The 22408-nt window shown below is 36.2% G+C and overlaps 1 long non-coding RNA gene across 1 annotated transcript; it reads right to left on the bottom strand.

Moving 5' to 3' along the window:
• Positions 1-51: 51 nt before the first annotated feature.
• On the bottom strand, positions 52-19873 carry LOC135578987 (uncharacterized). The gene is made up of 3 exons (XR_010471184.1): positions 8782-19873; positions 6038-6194; positions 52-2036 (listed from the first exon to the last, which is right to left on the bottom strand). It is a non-coding gene; the product is annotated as an uncharacterized LOC135578987 (long non-coding RNA).
• Between the last annotated feature and the right edge of the window lie 2535 nt (positions 19874-22408).

Genomic DNA, 22408 nt, shown 5'->3' on the forward strand with positions numbered 1-22408 from the left:
ATTTATTTTGCCAGATAGAAATACATGTATATCAATAAGAAACATAAAAATCTGCAAAATGCTTACAATCAATTAGATTGCGTGAAGGTCAAGGCTAAATCCTCTGTGGTATGCTTCATTTCCACATACCCTGAGGAACTCCCTTTGCTTACTGTCCTATCTTGACTTCTCCATTCTTTTCTCTTTGTATTACTGTGTCTTTCTCATGCTTTTTACAATACCCTTTCTCCTACCTCTGAAACAGAAATTCTGTTTCAATCTTGAAAATAACACCACTGAAACACTACAGGTTGCTTAGGAGAATTCCTTTGGTGGATCCATATTGCACCTGTGCATGGCTGTGCATGTGTGTGTGTCTGTGGTTGAGGGGGAGTTGAAACTGGAGTGGAACTGTGGGTCTTGTGGACTCACAATATGCAAGAGTCAGCAGCTGGCATCCAGAGGTCAGTTACTGGGCAGATTGAAGGGATCCACATTGTAGATTTGGGTATGTGTTTCCGATAAAGGGACCTTCATTCTGATTGTCTAGAGAAGGGAAATGATAAGGCCATCGATACTGTTTGTGTCTGTGTGAGTGCTAAGTGTGTCAGTTGTGTTAATCTGTGTGCCCAGCCATATGCGTACGTACTGTGTGCATGGGTGTCTATAGGGAACACAATCAGTCTCAGGCTGGACCTGGAGCCATGGCAGCCTCAGCTGCCTACTGGATTCCTACTGGATTCAGCAACTCCCGACACTTTTATTACTGATCTTGCACTATTTCTGTATAAGCACCTCTAGCTCCCATACTCCAAACCTAAATAATTAAGGTTTATCCATTAATGTTTGCAAGAATGGCTGCAGCTTTTGCATCTGAATACCAAGTACTCTTCAGTGACCACTTCTTCAGAAATAGTCATAAAGCTTATCAAGAAAATAGCTTTTCTTTAAATTATTTTTCCTTTAAGTAACAGTTTTAAGTTGATCTCATAACTCTGAACATCCTGTAGTTATTTACATCAACACAATCTGAATGTGATGTGGATCATACATGATGCTAGATCAGAACAGAAGTAGTCTATACTTACTTTGCACAGCATATGCAAAAAAATAGAAAATATTGTCTACTGTGTTCGTATTTTGCTCAAAAATTATGAATCCAGTTTACAATTTATTTTATTAATAGCAGACAGTTTATTTAGCTATTGTAGCCTAATAGTTGTTACAAAAGAGATCTCTAGCAGCATTTGTAAATATTAGGTTGGTGCAAAAGTAATTGTGGTTTTGGACCATGAATTTTCGATCATTATAACTAGGCTCAAACATCTATTTATCAAAATAGGAACCATTACAATCAACACATTTTTGCCAACAAGAAATAAGTTTGTTTATTCCTGTAGTTTAAAAATCAGATGTAATGGTTTCGCTGGGATTCAGAAAGCTGTAGTCAATCAGACCAGTAGCAGACGACCAAACAGTGACCATGACCTTTTTGATGCAAGTTTGGTTTTGGGAAGTGCTTTGGAGTTTATTATCAGTCCAGCCACTGAGCTGGTCATTGCCAGTTGTTGTATAAAATCTACTTTTTTGTCACATGTTACAATCCAATTGAGAAATGGTTCATTGCTGTTGCGTAAAGTAAGAGAAGATGGTACTTAAAAATATTTTTTTTTATTATTTTTGGTCAGCTCATGAAGCACCCACTTCTCGAGCTTTTTTACCTTTCCAATTAGCTTCAAATGCCAAATGACTGTAGAATGGTGGACGTTGAGTTCTTTGGCAACTTCTCCTATATTTGTAAGAGCATGAGCTTCCATGATTGCTCTCAACTGTTCATTGTCAACTTCCAATAGCTGGCCACTACAGTCCTTATCTTCAGGGCTCTCATGTCCATTGTGAAACTTCTTGAACCATCACCGCACTGTACATTTGTTAGCAGTTCCTGGGCTGAATGCACTGTTGATGTTGCAAGTTGTCTCCGCCGCTTTCCGACCCATTTTGAATACAAATGTGAAAATTACTCGCATTTGCTTTTTGTCTAAGACCATTTCCATAGTCTAAAATAAATATAAAATAAAAAGCAAGTAATGAGTCATTAGCAAAGAAAAAATAAAAAACCATAAAGCAAGAAAAGTGCATTAAAATTATGGATAACAGAACCACATTTATTTAAAAATGCATTCCAATATCAAATGGCAAATTTCAATGATGCAAAAACTGCAATTCCTTTTGCATCGAGGATTAATCTAGCATGCACTTGGGCTTGATGTAAACAGGTGTATCTCGAGCCAGGCAGGGATATCGGCTTCTGAAATAATATACTATTTCAATAGTGCCTATAGCACTCCTGCAGTGAGAGCAGGAGTTCCTCTGAAAATACATAAAATCAACATTATATCATAAATATTTTCAGTAATTAAGCGTATGGTGACTCCCTACATACATTTTACAGTGTGGTGATTTCCATGGTGATGGCTGCGATAAAAACATCTCTTAAACAACAAAAAAAATCCCAACGAAACACAAAAACATAGAGATGCTGGGAGAAGAGCATACTCTTCCCCTGAATCACTCTATACTGCTCCCTGGGAAAGGAAGAGAAAGGTGAAAAACGCATTATTGAAATCTACTGTATTCAGGTATTGTTTACAGTGTCAATCCATTTATAATATTACTGCAAACTTTTTGATATAAAATGTTTAGGTAGTTGCTGTCATAGTTGCTTAAAATATGTTTGCCTCCTGACACAGCCTGTTTTGCATCCATACTCATGTCCACACAGTATAAACTTTTACATCTGGCAGGCAGGAAATTGTGAGTAATCATTTGAACTTCTCACAGTTTTCCAGAAAGATTAAAGAGGATAGAGTCACCTCTCTGCAATGAAAGCATACTAGGCCAGGAGACTGGTCTCAAAAACTGTAACGACATAAACTGTAGTTTCTCATGGCTGGCTAGTATGTGCTGCTAGCAAGAGCAAATAAATAGTTCAGGCTCATACTGCTCATTGTTCAGAAGGACAACGGGAAAATATATTCAGCTTGTTGAGACTTAAGACAGTTCAGGAAAATTCTGATTTCTTCCTATCCTTGGAGAGTATTTGATTAAAAGACTATATAGCTGGACAACATTGCTTATTGCGAAAAAGTTTGCTGTAGAAAAGTAGTTTCCATTGGTTCCTGAAAAATACTGAATCTAGGAAAAGCCATTTATTTTATTCAGAAGTCTTAAAATAAAAAGAGATACCTCCTTAGTTATCTATTTCTTTGTATATTTTTTTTTTTCCAATTTTAACTTGCATAGTTTTTTGTGGGACTGACAAAGCCATTAGCTCACAAGTCTGTCCTGTGCCCTCTTACATCCTGTTAAAGTATCTAGAAATTATTATCTACCTGTACTACAGCTGCAGAACTACAGGTCTCATGGACAGACCCTAACCCTCATTCTCCATCCCCCTGTGCTGCTTGGGGAGGCTGGAGGAGGTAGCGGAGTCATGAATTGGGGAGTGAAGTTGAACCTGGAAAGAGGGGGCACTGAGGAGAAGGAAAAGGAGGTGCTCCATGGTGGATCAGACACGGCCCTTTCCCCGTGCAGGGACTGCAGCCCGTGGATGACCCACCCCAGAGCAGAAGAACAGAGCACAAAAGATGCAGCAGAAGTGAGAAACCTTTGTCCTGGCCACAACCACACTGCCTGTTGCCTCATTGAAAGCACTGAGCATAACTTGCGGCAATAACAAGAAGGGAGGAGAGGTGTCTGGACTGAAAGTGAGCCTTGGAAAAAAGGAAGAAAATCTGTTTTCCCTAAGTGTGTAAATGTTTGTTACTGTTCTTTTTGGTTTTGTTTCCCACTACCTGAGTCAGTAATTAAATATTTATTTTAATTGGCAATAAGTTAAATATGTTTGCCTGCAACACTAACTGTAATCTCCCCTTCTTTATCTCAACCCATAAACATTCTCGCTCCTGTTCTTCCTATACTGTCCCTCTGCCCAGCTCAGGAGGAAGTAAGTGAGCAGTTGGGTGATCCCTTGGATCCCCACCAATGCTAACCCATCACATTTTGTTTTAGAGGAGATATCATTTGAAAGCAGATGTTGAAAACTTCTTTTTTTTTGTTTTTCCTCTGCTGAAATAAATTTAGCTAGGACTCTCTGGCTGTGGAACAAAGTTTTTTCCTTGGTTACTTATACTAATCAAAGCATTCTTATTAATGAATAGGAAAAAATAATCAAACTGATTAAAACAAACACACAAAAAAACCCTTCACACAGTGGAGGAGAACTGATATAAAACACACATTAAACTTACTGAGATCCAGGTTTTGATCATCAAATAGTTATTAGACAGCCCCAAAACACATATGAAGCCCCAGTATCTTTTGGATAGACTGTGAGGGAGCCTTCAGGTTTGGTTCCATACTTACAGATGCAGGAAATAATGAGAACAGCAAGCACTGGATGGGGCTCTGAGCAGCTTGATCTATTTGAAGATGTCCCTACTTATTGCAGAGGGGGTTCAACTAGATGACCTTTAAAGGTCCCTCCTAACCCAAACCATTCTATGATTCCATGAAATAGCTCAGGGAATTCTCATTTTCCCTCAGTGTATTGTTTCTGCCTGTTGTATGCTCACAACTCTACTCACTATATTACCACTCATGTTTATGGAGTCATAATACAGACTGATACAAAAACTAATTCTTGAAGCTAAAAAGGTATGTATTCACCTATGACTGGAAGATAGCCTTCACAGATTGTGCTTCTGAGCACAAAGACCAGAACACAGTCATGATCCTGTCAAAAGCATGCATTTTAAGTTTCCAAAGCAGAAATTATTTCCATTGTCTCTTTTCTAAGATCCCCAGCAGCAAACTATGAATGCTACAGAAATATGAAACATATGCTTAGACTTTGATCCTGCCAACAGTTCTGCATAAACCTAATGCTAAGATTGTGCATAGTCCCATTTACTGATGAATACATTTTTTTTACAGAACTGAGACTTTATATTCTACTGCCTGCATCATTTGCAAACAGTGATTTCCCTCTAATATTATTCTATTTTTAAATATTTACCATCTACCATTTCTCTAAATGAAGAATTAGTCTGATTGCATTTTTACTTTACATACATTTACAGCAATAGACCTATTTATTGCCAGCAGCTAATCTTTAAAGATAGGGTTGTGGAAGAGTAGGTCTTTAAGGTTTCTCAGCAGAGAAATCAAATTGTCCTCCCACACAAAATTCCCAATGAGAAAATTACTATTAATTACAGGATGCAGTGATAGAAACAGTGTAAAATGTAAATGTGTAATAAAAAATTATTATTATTCATAGATCAAACTGATAGTCAGGATTTATGTTAATCAATAGGCGTGCTTTATATAGTACCTTCCAATATAAAATTGAGCATATTGCAATATATCACACTCTTTGTTATTTACAGGATTTTAAATTTTCTTCTAAGGCATTCATCTCCACAGAACACTATCTTTATCATCTTGGTATCCACTAGTGTTGCCATTTTGCATGCATTATGATACTGTAATAAGCCAACGTTCTTTGCAGGGCTTATGAGTCAGCTAGACAAATTCAGTTCAAGTTAAAACCTCTCACCAGAGTAATCGACCTGTTAGTTAATCTATTGTCCTTGTTGATTTTTGCTCAAATTGGCTTAAAGTGTTAAATTCAGGAGCCAATCCTTACTCCATTCATCTTATACGAAGACCCTTTGTATGTCAGCAGTCTCTCTGGTTTCAACTTACATTTTAAAGAATTAGAAGTAATTAATTGTTTTTTCTAGCTTTTATTTTAATGGGTTTTAAATATTAAAATGACAGATACAAAACGTGGTATATTCTTGGACTTTTTAATAAAATCACCTTAAATACGTTGTTATTTGGGGATTATTCCTTTTTTTCTGTCTTCTATAATAATGAACTTTTATAGTAAACAGAATATTCCTGTCATTAGGGTTTATGAAAGAGACTAAACAGTCTGTATAACGAACTGAAAGGAGGTAATGCAGAAGGGGTACAGTGAAAGTCTACAAACCTGTGAGTGGACAGTGGGCATGAAGGAACTGTTCCATTGTTAAAGCTTGTGACCTTCATTTGAAACTATTATACTAGAAGCCAGATTCAGAATAGTCAAAGCCAGCTGATTTCCACACAATATCAAGCAGATCTGTAGTACTCCTTCCCAAAGAACTCTGTGAATAAAAAAACTGTACCTAAGTTTAAAGGGAGACTGAACAAGTATTTGAGAAACACTAGGGGCAAATTTAGGATGGTGAAGTGTTGGCTGTTCCATTACAGCTGTATGTTTTCCAAGTTTATGCAGCAAAACTAATACAAAGTCAATTGTCTTGGTTTAAGTGCATTTCAAATAAGCTTTTTCTATTATATCAGAGCTGACTTCTGTTTCACTAGTAATATCTGTTGCTATATAACTTAAACATGGTACTAAGTAGTTCTTTTTACTCTGAAATACAATAAGTAGATACATATTGCCTGTTTTCAAGCTGTGACAGTTCTCTCGCCTTAAAAATAATTAAAATTTTCATTTTTAGCACACTGACACCGCTGCCATAATTTGTAGCTGACTACTTCTTTCCCTATGAAATCTGTGACTTTTTTACAATCTAAAAGCTTTAAACAGAACTCTATCAAAGATTGAAAAGAATAACCTTTCAAATTTGAAATTTTAAGGTTTTATTTCCAAAGATGAGTCACATGTTTCTGCATCATCATGCTTTGAATCACTTCCAGCTGTAACAATTTTCATGTGGTTACCTATATATTCTTAACTGATTTGGAAGTCAGATTTGTTTTCCCTTTCTCTCTTCCATTTTTCTGCTATCCACTAATATTATTAACTGGAATTTTTGTTTTTTTTTTCTTCTGCACTGTATTTTTTGAAATGCATAAATACAAAGATCAGGGGATTGGGGGTTCTGTTTGTTTGTTTTAATTTGGTAATGTTTATTTATTCTCTGTATAAACTTTTAAACATTGGTTCATTACTCAGGTTCTTTAAGTTGGTTATTTCTGATTGTTTATTTCACTTTGGTCTACTTCTTTGTCACCAGTTTGGATCCTGCTTTTATTCATTGGTAGCATTCTGCAGAAAGGCCAGAAGAAGACTATTCTTATTGTTGAACCAAGACCTCTGTTTACAAAATCTGAGTTTGTTTAACTCAGAATAAGGCTAATACAGTGTAATCATATACCTAGCACAAAATAAGCAATCTCTACAGCCTCAGTCTAGATCAGTTTTATTTTAATCTTTATATACCTGTGATGTGGTTCCTACCTTTCCTGTTGCCTCTTTGCTATAAGATTTTTCTTCATCCCATATACAGATTCATACACTACTGATTTCCTTCTGTTTCTTAGTATATAATACAGTTGTCTCCTGGGTTTCCTTTTCCCCTGTATTTCATAAACTCTTTGTCCTTGTAAAATTCTTGACAAAATCATGAGGAGATATGGCAAAGGTCATAATAATAATTTTTCTGACACTTTTCATTCATGTTCAATGACTGTCTTAAAATTATCAATGATCAGAATGAGCTGGATATTTAATACACCCTAAATATAATCCTCAGGTACTTGATATAGCAAGGATTAGAGGTTTTGCTAACCATGCCCATCAGCCAAGGAACACATTTTCTGTGATTATCTACAAATCTTAGCCTGCATTAGAATACGAAAGTGCACTAAAGGATTATGTGTTTGATGTTTCACTTAAGTATTCTTGATCACAAGCAATTTATACTCTACTGTTCTCCAAAGCTTTTTAGGAGTGGCACTTTCTGAGCTCAGAGTTGTTATTATTGTATTTTATGACCAGACTGTGATTTGTAGAAAGTTGTAGTCTGTCAAATGATGTTAGATTAATTAAAAAAAAAATATATATATACATTGGCAAAAACTACCCTTTCCATTGGTTGCAACCATTTGGTCCATGGGTTTTAGGGGTAAATATCAAACCAAAAGACTTTACATATCATAAATCTCTGTATGATACATTCCTCTATCTCTTTCTTCATGCATTCAGTAGACTGCAAACTATCTGAATTTCTACAGCAACCCCAAGGATGTCTTTCTAATTAACCAGTTTTAAAAGTATGGTAAGTATGTTAGATATTCTGGACATGATTCTGATTAGGGGTTTTTTTATCTGTCTTTGGTTGTTTTTGTGTTTTGTTTTGTTTTGCTTTCCCAACCAGATATTCTGGAGTAACTTAAGTCAAGATAGAGAGGAAAATCAATTGAAACAGCAATCTGTACAACTGGCAATATGCTTTTCTCTGAAAATATGCATACACTTCATGTAGTGTAGCTGACGAGTAACAGTTGTTACAGTAATGAAGGTAGACATCTGAGCTTTAACAGGCAACTCTCAGATAGTTTTGCTTTATATTATGTCATGTTACTCATTGTCTAAAAAATTAAACAAAATATCAAACTGAAACTTTGCTCCAGTGACGACTATGAATGCAAGTGTGCATATATTCACGTGTATAGTCACACAGAACATGTGTTATCCAAAAGCCAATAATATGTCAACCAGTTTACCCCATTAACCTGAAAAGATCAACTAGTCTGTATTATTCAGAAAATGCTTGCAGTGATAGAGGTCAAATATCCTCTCTCAGCAAAAATGTTCCAATGCTTAACTATTCTCACAACTATCAAAAAAAAAAAATAATCCTGACATAAATAGTCCTTGATGTAATGCAAGTCTTACTTTTTAACCTGTCTACAGGTGACATGGAGAAAACTGTTTCTTACCTTTCTCTTGGCAGATAACTTCTATATGTAAAGGCTGTCACATGATCTTTCATTCTCCTTTTGTCTAGATAAAATAACCCAATTTCTTCTTATTCTCTGTCCTCATTTCATGCAGTGGATTATTTCCACCTTGCAGATGTCCTTGTAGAATTCCATCTTTTTTTTTCTGACCATTTTTCCAGTTTCTCAAAATTATTCTGAATTCAACTTCAACATGCTTACAGACTCCAGAAGGCTGATGTCATCTGTAAATTTAATCAGTGTACTTTCCATTCTATCAGCCAGGCTGTTAATAAAACTGCTGAACAGTACTACAGGCATCACAGAGCCCCTTAGAATTCTGCTCAGTCCATTCTTCAGGTTTCACAATAAACCTTCAATAATTGTTATTTTTATACATCTTTACAATCAGCTTTTTTGCTCACCTGGTAGCAATCCTATGGGAAAAATATTGTAGGCAGTATCAAAATAATTGCTAAAATGAAGCTATATGGCATCTCCTAATTCTCATCTGCAATTCTTATATCTTCATGCTTTGAAAGAAAATAGCCGGAGTGTGAATAGTTATTGACAAAGGAATGTTAGTGGCTGTCTATTCACCTGCTCATCTTTGGCATGATCAAAAAGTTGGATCATTTTCTTTTTTTGCAATTACAGACACAACATAATGAACCAAAATATTCTTATACTAAGTATATTCTTATAATTTAACATTATAACTTATAACGCTCTTATAACTGAACGTACAGCTTCCAAGTATATATTTCAATAATACATTTCCAATAATACATCACTCTCATTCCTTTAAAAAAAAAAAAAATCCTTTTAATAATATGCTTTATATATGCATTTTCCAGGTTTTGCGACCTTGCTAATCTTCCACATTCCCATAGGCATCCATTAAGTATAATCTTAGAGAGTAGCCTGTCGACACAATATGTCATATTTGACTCTTAATAGCATGTTCTTATAATTCTATAATTAGAATTTATACTGCCAGCATTATAAATGTAGCAAATTCACTTAGCTTAGATATTATGTCATTACATGTCATTATCTTATTTTTAGTGGTCTGTGTACAAACCAGATAAATGAAAACTAAACCCACTCAAATAATTAATATAACATATATTTAATGTAGACAGAATATTCAATTATTCTTTGCAAAATGAATTCTAGCATAGTTGATGGTCTTTTAGAAAATCCCAAGTTTTTTCAAGTTACCACAGACAATATTAAGGTTGTTTTTAGTTTTTCAAAAACATGTTTACTTTTTAAACAGTTAATAATTCATTTCTGTAAAATTTCTGGAGAACTATACACTATAATGTAATTATTAGACAAAAGCATTAGAGCAAAGATATTTGTTGAAAGTTGTTGATGCACTGCTTGCAAGATTAAGAATAGGTATTTTTCTTTGGGAATTACTTACGTGACTTAACTGTTTTTCACCTCATTAATGTAGCTTCCCCAGACTGGATTGAAGTTGTTAAATCAATCTGGTTAAGTCCTTCATTTGGGGCCAGGTGGGGAGGAGAAGGGTAAGGTTAATATGGGAATTCTTTATATTATGGTTTAATAAGACTGTTTTGTGCAATAAGTGGCTAAGCAAGCAAACAGTAGATAGTATTTACATAAATTAGGATTCATGTAATGTACTTCACCAGAAAGGAGTTAATTGAAATATTAACTGCAGATGTATACCAAGCACTCATAGTGCTTAGAACAATAAATCTAAATCTTTGATAAGAAAAATGCCATTCATCAAGTCTGTCAAAGGTTTTACGATAGTTTTCACCACTGAAGGGAGAAAATTCGTGTGGCCAAATCTTGATTTGAGTTCAAGCTGGTCAGTGCTGTGAAGGACAAAAGAAAGGGCTTTTTAAAATATATTAACAGCAAAGGAAGACTAGAGATAACATTAGTTCATTACTTGATAAGGTTGGTCACCTCACAAATAGGGATGTAGACAAAGCAGAGATTTTTTATGCCTTCTTTGCCTCTGTTTTCAATACTAATAACAGGCCCTGAGGCACCTGGACCTTGTGTTGGAAGACCATGACTGGGGCAATGATAAACTCCAAGCCAACTCCGAAGGTTTTAAAGACTTGCTGCTCCACCTGGATGCACAAAAATCTACAGGTCCTAAAGGAATTCATGCCAGGGTACCGAAAGAACTGGCCAGTGCCATAGTGGGATCTCTCTCCATTATTTTTCAATGGTCTTGGGAGTCTGGAAAGGTCCCAGTTGACTGGAAGCTGTCAAGAAGTGTAAGAAAGAATACCCTAGTAATCACAGGTCTGTCAGTCTAACTTCAGTGCCTGCTGAAATGATGAAGAGAAGATTATTCTGGGGATTATTGAAAAACACTTGAGAGACAACGCAGTCACTGGTCATAGCCGGCACAAGTTCATGAGAGGAAAGTCCTGCTTAATTAACTTAATCTCCTTTTAGGACAAGGTGACTCATTTGGTTGATGAAGGGAAGCCAGCAGATGTGGTGGGTTTGGATTTTAGCAAAGATTTTGATATTGCCTCTCACAGTATGCTTCTGGATAAACTGTCCAGCACAAAGGTAGACAAGTCCATAATGCAATTGGTGAGCAACTAGTTGATGGGTCAGGCTCAAAGAGTTATGGTAAATGGGATTACATCAGGCTGGTGGCCAATCAGCAGTGGGGTTCCCCAGGGCTCAATTTTAGGGCCAGTTCTCGTAAATGTTTTTATAAATGATCTGGAGACAGGAATCAAAAGTACATCAAGTAAGTTTGCTGATGACACTAAATTAGGAGGAGCTTTGGCCTCCATTGAGGGTAGAGAGGTCTTACAGAGAGGTCTGGATAGATTAGAGAGTTGGGCAATCACCAACCTCATGAAATTTAACAAGAGCAAGTGGCAGATTCACCACATGGGATGGAATAATCCTGGGTTTATGTACAAACTGAGGGACAAGAGGATGGAGAGCAGCCCCATGGAAAGAAATACGGGGGCCTGAGTGGGTGGCAAGTTGAATATGAGTCAACAGTATGCCTTGGCAGCCAAAAGGGTAAGCCACGTCCTGAAGTGCATCAGGAACAGCATAGCTAGCTGATCAAGGGAGGTGATTATCCCAATCTATACTGCACTGGTGACGTCTCACCTGGAGTACTGTGTACAGTTTTGGGCACCTCGGTATGAGAAGGACATCAAACTATTAGCGTGTGTCTTTCACCAACTGGTGAAAGATCTCAAGGAGCAACTGAGGTAACTTAGTTTGTTCAGCTTGGAGTAGAGAAGGCTGAGGTGTGACCCCATCAGAGACTACAGCTTCCTCAAGTAGAGGGGGATGTGCTGATCTCCTTTCTCTGGTGACCAGTGATAGGATACGAGGAAATGGAATTAAGCTGCATCAGGGGAAGTTCAGATTGGACATTAGGAAAATGTTCTTCACTGAGAGGGTGGCTGGTCACTGGAACAGGCTCCCCAGGAAGTGGTCACTCCACCAAGCCTGTCACAGTTCCAGGAGCATACAGACAATGCTCTTAGTTATATGGTTTATTTCTAGGTAGTGCTACAAGGAGCAGCAAGTTGGACTTGATGATCCCTATAAGTCCCTTCCAATTTGAGATATTTTGTGATTCTATAATTGTATTTACAATCTTTTTTAGGAACAGTTTGGGATCACACTGTAATTTAGAAATAAAATACAATTAAATATAATTTCATATAATGTATATTCCATACGTCAGCTCATTGACAAGGTCCTTAATTTCATTGCATGTAGCAGTGTTTGCACCCCAAAAGCCTAACACAGGAATATCTGCTCTTGTGATGTTCCAGCTCGCATAAATTTGTTACTTTATATTGTAGGCTTCCAAATTGTCTCTCAGTGTTTTCTCTCTTCATCTCAACTTTACACTAAAATGAGTTCTATAACTGAAATTCTGCTGGTGTCTTCTTTTCCTCTCCTTATTCTAAAACCATTAACTTCAGTCAGAGAAACTGTAGTAAAAATAAGCCATTAGATGGACTACTATTTAGCGAAGATTGGATATTTATTTGTTATACCATTCATACAGCCTCACTGTAGATCTGATAGCAGAACCAGCCTTTGAATTAAGGTCATCCAGACACAGGGCAAAGGATAAACTAAAGAGATTAAAACCTCTTCACTGGTCTGTGGCAAGTAAGAGTATGTCTGAAAAAAATATAGTGGCTATGAGTCATGCTGGACAGTAGTCTTTAAAATTTTTTGCATGAGATCAGCTTTGCATTATAACTTAAATTATGTTACAATAAGAAAGTTGGATTGTGGTAAATTTTCAGTCACTTCATTGCTCATTAAGGAAGCCACTATTCACATCACCATCCTTGGTAAGGCTTCACTTTTTGATCAATTTAATTTTTCCTGGTTTACTCATATTGAGAATTTTTATGAATCAGGTCTTTGTGACACAATTTTTATTGCTCAAGCAGGTTATAAATCCTTTCTGAATCATATGAAAGCTATCTTCTGTTAGACTAAGACACCCAAAAAAAACCTTCAAAGTCTCACTTTCCCATTTTCTTGAATAATGCTAATGTAATCTTGTTAAACTGAAATCATGTCCATTAACTGATTCTTCAAGCTTTTCTTTCTCCTTCCTTACCTTTTTTGGTCACCTGTTCCTTTTAACAATTCATTTCTTATAATACCAGCACAAAGACTTATAGGAAAAAAAAAGTAGCTAAAATAATTGTAACTCTCACACTAAGTGCCTGAGATTTACAATAATGCTAAGCTCTGTAAAACAGTAAACATTAATAAGAAGACTGTTAAATCAACTGAACTCCTTTAGGCATGCTGAAATGCCCTAAAATTAAAGATGTGGAGAAGATAATGAAAGTTTGAGGACTGTAAGGACTGGAATAGACTGTGATGAAAGGCATTTTGCAAATGAGCCGACTTCAGTCAGACAACTCTCATTATACTGGATTATTCACCATAAGCCAAAGCATCATAATGTTTCCAAGAGACAATGCACTAGATTTAAAAAGGAACATTTTAAGCACTTCACAGCTAAATATAGAGAAGAGCTAGTTGATATTAAATCATACAAAACTAATTTGGTCATATCTCAAAGGGCATCTGTATGAGGTATTAAATACACTCTTCACATGTTATTCAGAAGCCACTGGAAAAAAAATTAAAAGTCTGGAGTCAAAAGAGATCCTATTTACTCTCTTCCCACTTGTCAAAATACTTTATTATATGAACATCACTTTAATTCCACTGTTCCTAACTACTTGGTAGAATAGTTACCCCAAAATTAAAATGTGTACTATACACAGATCTGTTGAAATAGACTCTGTCCAAGAGGAAAGAGATCAGTCTCCGTGAGTTACATTTTCTTCCTAAGGGGCACTGGGAGCAATGCAAAAATATGGTGGTCCTTACATGGAATGCATCATCATCTTTCAGTCTGGCTAGGAAATCACAGAGGAATAGATCTGGGCACATACTCAGTGCTTTCTTCTGTGTGTATTGGCATGCATCTTAAAATATGTTCACTACAACTGTTTTCATGTCCCTGTTTACAGACACATGTGAAAAATTAGTGACTATTGAGCAAATACTAATACCATGAAACAAACAGAAGAGTGATCTCATAAAATTGCCTGATTGGTGGCTCTTTCGCTCAATAAATCAGTCTCTTTAAACCTCAGAGTAAAAATATGTCATGTAAACTAGAGTTAGCCAACATAAAACAATGCATGACCTTAATAAATGAGTCAGTACAGAAGATATAACAAAGGATTATCTTACTGTTAAAAAAAAGAGCAACAAAGTCATCCAAGAGAGACAGACATATAGACATTGACATCCTGGACATAACATGACCGAGAAGATGATAACCATGAAGACGATTAAGAGTCTGTAGCATATTTCATATGAGGAGGGGCTGACTGAGCTGGGACTATTTAGCCTAGAGAAGAGAATGCTTGTAAGAAGTAGACAGATCCAGACATTCCTCAGTAGTGCCCTCAGTAATGAGTGTGAATTGAAAACCAGGAAATTCCACTTAAATTTAGCAGCTTGCTATAGCTGACCTTGCTTGAGCATGGGAGCTAAATGAGAGGATCCCCAGTCGTATCATCCAACTTCAGGGATTCTGTGAATACAATTGCATCAGAGCTAATGGATTTCCAGAAACAATAAAGTAATTAGGCCAGAAATGGAAAAAAGATATATTGTTGAAAATTAATGTAAATTAATGTATGTATTAATAGGGGCTTATTTGTAAGAGGAAGCAATATATAGCCTTCTCTATTGTGTTGTGCTAAAAACAAGGTGATTCAGGTAGGTGACCACACTGTATAAGTCTGTTGTATGGTTTGAGAATGTCATAAAAGGTGGTGACTAAACATGGATCACCTAGATCTCAGGAATTACCAAGAGGGATTGTTCTACGAAATAATATATGTCACAAGAATTCCTTGGGTTTATTGTAGCTTATTTCAGCTGAAACAAAGTATGAAGAAGGATCCATTTTCACAGAGTTCTCATCTTCAGCTCCTCAATAAGAAGTTTAAAAAAGAGGTATGCTACTTTGATATTTTCAAAACCGAATATTCCTTTTTATCTGTTCAATAACTTCCAACTTCAAAGAAATGAATAGAAATAAGAAATAATGAAAATAGTAAAACAAAACAAAACAAAATGAAACAAACAAAAATCTTACAAACAAACAAACAAAAAAGGCAAAAAACCCCACACCACTTCTGTAGATTCCACGTCCTGCCTTTCTTGAAGAGTGGCAAGAGTGACATTTTCTTTCTTCTAGTCTTCAGGACACTCTTCCAACCACCGTGACCTACCAAAGATAACTGAAAGTGGCTTCACAGTAGCATCAGCCAACTTCCTTAGCAGTTGTGGGTGCATCCCATCATGCCCCATGTACCCCATCAGGCCCCGTGCACTTATGTTTGTCCAGCTTTTCCAAGTGCTCCTTAACATGATCTTCTTCCACGAAAGGTGGAATAAGTGAGTTTCTTCCATAACTAATTAGTTGTAAATTATGTACTGAAACATAAAAATGAATTACTGAATTACAAAACTCAGTTTAATTATTCTAGAAAAAAACTTACATAGTGCTGACAGCCCAAATACAGAAAATACGATGTTACATTTACATTTTACCATGAATTAGAAGTGACTAATAAGCACTGGTACTCAACAGGCAGTGACAATCACTGATCTGAGCTTATCTTGCAACCTATATGATAAAGTCTTCTAGTATCTGAACCAAAACAAAAGTGTTCTGTGACATGTTCCTTTTAAAAATCAAAGCATTAAATGTAGAACACTTATAATGTATAAGTGTGGGGAAACATTTGCGCACGATGTTTTGTATTGGAACTGTATAAGATTTTGTCATAGATCTTGTTTAAATTCTGAGAAGGTATTCTCTCATTTCAGTATGCCAGAAGTCTGAAAAATTAATTGAAATTAATCTTTGGGGCATATTCTTTTATCAGACACCATCTGTCAGTGAAGATATTGGTTCAGTATGAAAGTTTCTTCAGATTTATATTTCTTTAGTGTAAATTTCAAGTATGCATATTTACAGATAATAAAATTCAAAACTAGCCCAATTTTACAAGTGCTTTTATTTAATTAAAAACATATTTATTTTTCTTCCTAGGTTTTCATTTGCCATTTAGAGTTCTATAACACATTGTGATTTTGTTTTGAGCTTGTTTCGGTCTTTTTGGGGCATTTTGTTGTTGTTGTTGTTGTTGCACTTGTGTCCTACATACTACAGTGCATCAATTTATTTACCATATTCATGACCCCCATACGTATTAAAAACCATATGTAGTGTAGTCATAAAACACAGGAACGTGTACCCAGGCATATTATCTATTTCCTAGTTATACATCCCCATAATCCTCAAACGATCCATTAATATATGCATGTATTAAGGCATATATGTAGACGAGCAATAACCTCCCCACCACATTCTCCGTCCAGAGGACTAGAACTTAATGATATCTAAGACATAACAAGCCATTACCTCGTGCTAAACCCATGAAAGGTTAACCTGTACATACCCTCAACCACCATACGGAAGTGCTCGAGTACACACTATGATTGGTGTAGTCCATAACATGAGATATCTCCTGAAGTACATAAAGCAGGGACCAGGTTTTGCTTTTGTTTGTTGTTTTGGGGGGTTGGGGGTGATTTGTTAGTTTGTTTTGTTATTGTTCTTCTTCCAGTATGCCTTTATTTCAATTGTTGTTTTTAAAATAAAAGTTTTACTCTCCTGGATATTTTACACACCATTTTGCAAGTTAGAATACCCAGATATTTTAATTCATCATTACTTCTCTTTTAGAAATCTTTGTTTATATAGGATTATACTTTCAGATATCTTTATACAACAATGACTTCCAAAATTTTTGAGCAGGAATCCATTAAAGCTGATACTATCTTGCTAAATAATAAAGTTTTGGTTGAAAGTTAAGAAGGAAAGTTAAGTGAAAAACAAATGTTAGGCAAAGAGATCTTCAGATAAAATCTGCTTAACTTCTGATTACTTAAATAGTTAATCTTTTACAGTGGTCATTAGAAACAAGAAGGTTTTTACATATATGTATGTATTTGAATAGGCTATGTGGGTGTACTTTGTGTTTTGTATCTGTCGTGTGATAACGCCAGTAGGCAGCTAAGCACCACACAGCCACTCATTCCCACCCACCGGGATGGGGGAGCGACTCAGACATGTAAGATGAGAAAACTCACAGGTTGATATTAAGACATTTTAATAGGGAAAGCAAAAGCTGCACACTCAAGCAAAGCAAAGGGATTCATTCACTGCTTCCTAATAGCAGGCAGGTGGTGTTCAGCCATCTCCAGGAAATCGGGGTTTCATCATGCAAATGGTTACTTGAGAAGACAATTGCCATAACTCCACAACACCCCCACTTCCTCCTTCTTTTCCCCAGTTTTTGCTGCAGAGCACGACATTATTGCATGGGACACCTCTTTTGTCATTTGGGGTCACCTATTCCAGCCGTGTTGCCTCCCAACCTCTTGTGCAGTCCCAGCCTGCTTGATTGTGGATTGAAGTGAGAAACAAAAAAGGTCTTGATGCTGTGCAAGCACTGTTTAGCAATAGCTAAAACACCCCTGTGTTATCAAAACTGTTTTGTCACAAAGCCAAAACATAGTATTCTAAAAACTACTACGAAAAAAATTAACTCTATTCCAGCCCAAGCCAGTACAGTATCCTAAATTACAACTGATTTGTAGCTCATTCTTTGCTTTCTATATTCACTATTTAACAATCACAGTAGATCAGAGTAGTTTGAATCTGTACTAATAGTGGCATGGGAGCATACATTATCTAAATCCTTCAATTTCTAAAAGCAGAAATGCTTACTGTCATTGTACATGCAATATTAATCTTATAATTCTAACCTTTATTAATAATTGCAAGGCAATCTGCTGCAACAAATATTACTGAGACAAACATCTTCCCCATCAAGTAGAAGAATTAAAACATTCAAAAACATCAACACATCCTTCTTCAAAGGCCTCTTACTGAAAATTTGATTTCTCTCTCTTCAGCCTGTACGGAGGAGTCCATGCAGGAGCAGATTTTCTGGCAGGAACTGTGTCCTATGGGGGACCCATACTGGAGCAGTTGCAGGCCATGGGAAGGACCCGCACTGAAGCAATTGACGAAAGACTGTATCCTGTGAGAAGGACCCAGTGCTGGGGCTGGAGAAGTACATGAGGAGGAAGAAATGGAATAGATGAAGCAATAGATGAAGCAAGGAGGGAGAGATAGAAGAGTAAGGTGTGAAGCTGAACCTGGGAAGAAGCATGGCAGGGAGAGGTAGAAGGTGGTTTTAGTTGTGTTCTTATTTTTCACTGTCCTGCTCTGTTACAAAAAATTGTCAATCAATTAATTTCCCTAAATAAAGCCTGTTTTGCCCATGACTGTAACTGGTGAATGATTTCCCTGCCTTTGTCTCAGCACACAAGCTTTTCCATTGTGTTTTCTCCCTGTGTCCTGTTGAAGGTGGTGGGAGTGAAAAAGAAGCCTGGTGGGCACCACCACACCCATACTAAGAGTCTACCCAGCTTTTCATTTTGGTGAGCAATGTAGAAATTTCGTAATTACAGATATAGACATAAAAATACAAGACTGCTGTTAATCAGTGCTAAAGAAAATGCAGGATGAGCAGCGAAGGTGTCTGTAGACCATTGTCGTAATTTACTCCATTTATAAAACTGTTCTGAGGTTAAATAGCTGATGGCGAGTGCATCATCACCCCCAAATAGGCAGATTTCAGACTGTTTTTGACTTGAGCATTCCTTTTCGCTTTGTGTTTCTTTTTCTCTCTTACAAATCTCTTTCTTTCCCCAGTAGTCTCATATTTACAGAGCTGGATGTTAGACGGCCTCAGTTTCTTTACCAGATACCAGGTCTTGTTGAAGTTTCTGAAGTGTGAAGGAATACAGTCAACAAAATATGAATGTAATATAATGCTCACTAGGCAATATTAAAGTTTTTCTTAAATATGACATACAGAAACTCTCACATATCAGTAAGATGAAACTTTTTTCTATGTCTGTATTTGTGCCTCCGAAATATATGTATAGCAATGTTAAAATACACCATCCTCTGTTTAAAATAGACGCTGTCTCCACTAACAGTAAACACAAAACTGTATTTATGTCTGACACTCTAGTAAATCTAATTTAGCTTAATTCAGTACTATCTTCTCACTGCTCACCCTAAACCTATGATGTGGTTTTCTTTTGTTTATTTTTATTCTAAAAGTTATGTCATGTACTCCTCAATATCTACCAGGAGGAATACTTTGTGAATGAACTCCAGAGAAATTGTTTGAAGAATTTTATTCTTATAGGTAAACAAGAAGGTCCTTCCTATTTGCCAGCTTTGATTGTGATCAGATGTCTGTAAAGGTTGTCTCCTCAGTTATGTGTGTCTTTTTCATGCTTCAAAAATTATGCAAAGTACATTTTATAGCTGGATAAAAGGCATATTTTTAATGTTGTACTTAAACATAAACTACAAAATCAAACCAATTTTACCTCCTTGGGTCTCAAGAACCTCAGTAATGCATTAGTCAGGAAAATAAAAAAATAACAAAAAAAAAAGCTGTTAATATGCATTATCAACTGCACTGACAACTTCAACAACTTAAACTAACATAATACAAGGAAAAAAAATAAAAAGCTCACAAACAATAAAACTTGAAATCAGTCAGAAAGCAAAGGCAAAAAAGTTTTAAATTCATGCAACAGTAAACATAACATGAAAAAATCAAGAGGGAAAATACCTACCATATTTACCTTAAGAACCAATTGCAGAGACAAGAACAGGCTTTTTCTCATAGGAGTAAAATCAACTGGTGATTTTTTTCAAGATTTTTATTCTAACTATATATATATATATATATATATTTTATTTTTTATTTTTTTTTTTACTGGGAAAGTCAATCAAAGCCTACTTTCATCTTTGAAAAGAGGTGCTTTTTCTTAATCCCTGATCATATACTTTCCACCTGTAGATATGGATGTACCATTCTGAAAAATACGATTAATTTTAGGAATGTAACTTATTTTTACTTTGGCTCATTTGGAAACTTAATTAGCCCAAAGATCACCCAAACTGAGCAAAATAAGAGACATTTGAGAAGTGAGGTGATGAATCTGAATAGTAAAACTAGTAATAATACAAAAGTAAAATGCATACTGGCTGCAGGGCTCAACAAATGGTCAACCTTTGCTGAATTTTTGTTTTCACTTGAGGAAATAGGACATATTGGACAAACATCTGCCATTATTGGTTCTGTCAGCATCTCATCTGGTACCTCATTCTGGAGTTAAAGCTCTGTTCTTGTCTCTGCTCCACTGAGTATCCAATATAGCACACGGGAGTCACTTTCTACAGCTAGCAGACAGGCAGGTAGCCATCAGACGCTCACTTTGCTCAAATGGCCATCTGGCTTCTCTGTTTCCAGACTCTGGAAAACACTTAACTTTATATTTTCCTGCAGGAAACAGAAAGACTGGAATTAGGAAGCCATGGGAGCTGTATTTCTCAGGAAGAAGATGTCATGGAGAAAACATAAGGACAGAGATACACAAGACAAAAGGGGTAAAAATATTGATTTCTTGTCTGTTACAGAACAACTATAATGCAGATACCAGTTAGGATTTCAGACACAAAATTCCTTAAAGCTTTAAAAGACAACATTTCCCACAGGCAGAGCAGGCAACAGAAAGGGTGAAGATTTAAAAAAAAAAAATAAAAAATCATGTTTTTGCTGTCCAGTACTAGGCTCTTTGTTTCTGTATGAGCTACATTGATTCACTGCTATCTCTGCCCAATTTCATGGTTCATTGTCCTTGCTAAGAGAAGACTTCCAACTTCATTGTCCTATACAAAAGATCAGTCCATGTTTTCAAAGATAAGAAACAGCCATTAGCCATTACTGTGAGTGCAAACACCAAAGATACTGGCAGGTGGAATAGTTAAAAATCTGTTACAATTGTCCTGTAGCAGGGTGGTCGGTAGTTGCTAAGGGTACATTTACTATCACTGTCAATCCTACCTCTCTTAAGCAGATGATGAGCAGACTTAGCCTAAAAGCAAGCCAACATCTCTTTATACTTTCTTCTCTGTTTCTGTTCTACTATTACATCTTCTGTTACACAGTACATATTTTGGGACAGAGATAATTGTTGGTGTAGGGACACTGCAACATTTGGTTGTCTGAGACTGGGTCACCAAGACATAACCATTATTATCATCGTAGAACAGAACAGTGTCAGGGAGAGTGTATCTGAAAGAAATTGAGATATACCAGGAAGAATTGAGGATCTTGGACTATTTTAAGAAACACAAGAAAATTGAGAGACTACTGTTGCTTGGGAAATACTTCTTCCTTTTTCATTCTTAAAAGACACATATAGACTGCATTACAGAATTGAAGTAAGTTTGGAAAAATGAGAGTAGTACCATCACAGTATGGACACCAGAGGTACAATAGGGGCACAATTTTTAGGAAGCAACTTTGGGACGTATGCTGTGGTTGAGTAGTGAGAAAAAAATATATATCTATACTCATAAGTAGCGTTAGGGCTATATTCTGGCCCACAAGCCTAGAAACAACTTGCATCTGTACGGTTAAACTTCTTTACCCTCCAGATCAGGATGGCCATATGCAAACTACCTTTTGGGAATGATCCATGGACCAGCTGAGTCCCAAACCATGCTCAGATTTCTTTGGAAGAACGCAAGTCGACCTATGCTGAAACTGCATAAGGAACTAGTCTAAACAATGATTGATTAGATGATTAAGATGCAGCTCTGTCCCAAATTCCACACTGCTTAACTAATGAACATGAAGACTAAGTGCCTACTTTCCTTTCATCAATATAATGCTGCCTTTTTAAAATGTATGCATGTAATGCTAGCAACAGATGAGTTGAAGCAGAAGTAACAATGCATCACTGAGATTTTTTTTTTTTTTAATTTTAGTTTAAGCAAAGGAAAGTTTGTAAATAGGAAGACATGTATAAGAAAGAAGATGAAAAGATGGATGAACCACAGCACAGATGA

The sequence above is a fragment of the Columba livia genome, chromosome 3 (genome assembly GCF_036013475.1).
Source record: "Columba livia isolate bColLiv1 breed racing homer chromosome 3, bColLiv1.pat.W.v2, whole genome shotgun sequence".
In the NCBI taxonomy this organism is placed as follows: Eukaryota; Metazoa; Chordata; class Aves; order Columbiformes; family Columbidae; genus Columba; species Columba livia.